The sequence below is a fragment of the Protopterus annectens genome, chromosome 1.part1 (genome assembly GCF_019279795.1).
Source record: "Protopterus annectens isolate FY-2018-M chromosome 1.part1, PAN1.0, whole genome shotgun sequence".
Taxonomy (NCBI): domain Eukaryota; kingdom Metazoa; phylum Chordata; order Ceratodontiformes; family Protopteridae; genus Protopterus; species Protopterus annectens.
In genome coordinates, this window is record NC_056726.1 from 779,370,127 (window position 1) to 779,372,800 (window position 2,674).

The following is a 2,674-nucleotide window of genomic DNA, read 5'->3' on the forward strand; positions in this document are numbered from 1 at the left end:
GATTTGATGGAATACCTCCCTTACCCGAATTAATAAACTAGCTCTGGGATCCAGGGCTCTCTGTCTTCAGTATAGGTGGACATGCTAAGTAGCTGAAAACATGGCAGCTTAAGAAGCAGGTCAGAAGCCTTGACTAAAACAAACACAGAAGCCAGGGACCATGAAGACTCCATATCGAATTCCATATTCTCGGGCCCCATCAAAACTGGCGGCATCAAAAGGACCATCCTCAGTCTCCCCATACTTCTATTTGCATCTCTTTTCAAGATGGTTGTGCTAGTGAGGAAGGCTTCCAGAGGCCTTGGTTGGCACCATCATGGTGGAATGGAACCAGACATCCTCTCTTTCCGATTGCCCTCTGGGTTAAACAGAAACGTGTCCACCTTGTACTCTGGGTCAAGGCTAAAAATAAAAACAAGGAGAATGAAAACCTCTTATGTGGGATTTCTTCCCACAAACCACAGTTTTTTTGTCTTTTGTCTTAATTGACTCACTATCAGACATTAGAAAATACTTTACAAAATAGCCACAAAAGTGTAAAACATGTTCCTCTGTGGAGTGCTCATCTGGGAGCTGGCCAATCAATAGACTGATAAAAGCTCAGAGTCCATGTGACCATACTATTACTGACTCAAGAAAGATCTGAAGATGCAGAAGCCATAAATAAGTACATATTGGCCAGTGCTTCTCATTTTTACCACTGATACATGTATCATAGGAGATGATCAGACATGGGGAAAGTACAACTCTGCAAGTCCAGGCAATCTTTGGACTGCAGGACTTCCTACAGCTCAGGACTGCAACAGTAAATAGCCTGATGAACATCTGGGGAATACAGGGACTGAGTATGCTACGCCCCCCAGCATAAGGTATATGCCACAATGATGTGTGCTGGAATGTACAACGTTAGCAATGGACATGGACAAATTTTAGAGTGGAACAAACAAGGGTATACTGCAAAAGAATCCCAATAGTTACCCACTTTAGAGAGTTTTCAGTTAGAAAAGATCTGTTAAGTCCTGACCCATATAAATCCAGCTCCACCCAGACATACCTTTCAATCTGGTCCCTTGGCTTACTGGTTACTTTGGAGGACTAGCCTTAAAATTACAGAACACAATTACATAGTTACACAAAACAAGTAAATGTCTGACACCATCATGTTTTATTTCACATTTTATTAGTTGACCATTGCCAGGAAGAAACAAAAAAAAATGCTGTGAGAGGGAAGACAACACAAAAATGCATCAGTCTCGTGTAAGGTCGATAAATCTTAAAGAAAACAAATATTTGCATTTTGCTTAGGGTAGAACTATCAAAACAGTTAGTGCACCCCTACTGGTATCATTACAGCTACCTCAATCCATTATTTATTTTTTGCTTTAAGAAAAAATGTAAACTTTTTCAGATGATATTTAACAATATAGAGAAAAAAAGACCAAAATAGATAACACCTAACATTCTTTCTTAAACCTCCCTGGTTGGGCTAATATTTCAGTGTTTACACATCAAAGGGAAACGAGCAACAGCAGACACTCTAGTAGAAAACAAACCTCATCAGCCCAGCTTACAACAAAGTTCCTAAAGGTCAAAACATTAAAATTAAAAAAAATAATAAATCCTGCAACATTAAGCTGAATATTTCAAACAACTCAAGGAACAGGATATAATGAAGATGGCCACAAAAAAAAGGGGGGGGGGGTCAAAAAACATACCTGAAAAGATGCAGCATCCCCCATGGTTAAACATATGCTTAATGTAATAAATTATCAGGGTTCCATCTGATTAAATTCTTTATAAAATGTTAGGTTAAACTACAGCATAAACAGTTACTAAGGCTTTATATCAATATCAGATTTACTGCAATACTTGTACATGCCTGGCCTATTCAGAGGCATGAGCAAAAACTACCCTTCACAACTTCCACCATCCTCCTAAACACAGCAATGCCTGGCCACTAAAAACATTAATAGTGGTCTTGTGGCAAAATTGCGCCTTATCTATAAAATCAGCACAAATGAGGTTACAAAGTAAATAGCATATCTTTTAACATGTGCAAAACCCCTCATTGCTGACATACAAGTCCCCCCCCCCAATCAAGCACTGTTCACCACACATTAGAAGCCACCACTAGGATTACTTTTGACAAGCTTAAGTTTCAAAGTTCTACAAACCTTGGCTCCTAAGCCTCAAACAGTGTCACACCAGTTTCAAATGAGTTAATTTCACCTACTTAATGATATGGGTACCACAAATGCTCAAAATGTAACAGCCATGATGGAAGCTTAATGTACTTATCTTATGGCTTCTGCACGTTTTGACATCCTAGCAAAGGATTTATGTTTTCAGACTCTTGAAATGCTACCTCAGTTACTTCAGGCATAATTACGCAGAAGCAAGACAAGTAAATGAATCACTGCCGCTACAACCACATGAACTGCACATTATATCTTTAGATGGAAGGAATGTTTGAATCAACTTTTTTATACAAAACCTGGGTCAGCAGGACTTTCGTAGACTAAGCTTTAAGCCACCAAAGTGTTTCAAACTGTAAATTTTACTCATGAGGAAATGTCCAACATAACAGCCCTAGACTTCAATGGCAAAATACAAAAACATAAAAAGGTGTTGACTACATCTGCAAGCAGGTCTCTCTAAAAATGACTGCCCCAAA

At 38.9% G+C, this 2,674-nt stretch overlaps 1 protein-coding gene across 1 annotated transcript in view; it reads right to left on the reverse strand.

Moving 5' to 3' along the window:
• Positions 1–1,163: 1,163 nt before the first annotated feature.
• The window catches only part of UBE2R2 (ubiquitin conjugating enzyme E2 R2), an 857,843-nt gene continuing 856,332 nt past the window's right edge, over positions 1,164–2,674 (reverse strand). The window contains exon 5 of the mRNA XM_044078085.1: positions 1,164–2,674. This exon is cut by the window's right edge and continues 1,039 nt beyond it. The gene's annotated coding sequence lies outside the window, so the exon portion shown is untranslated.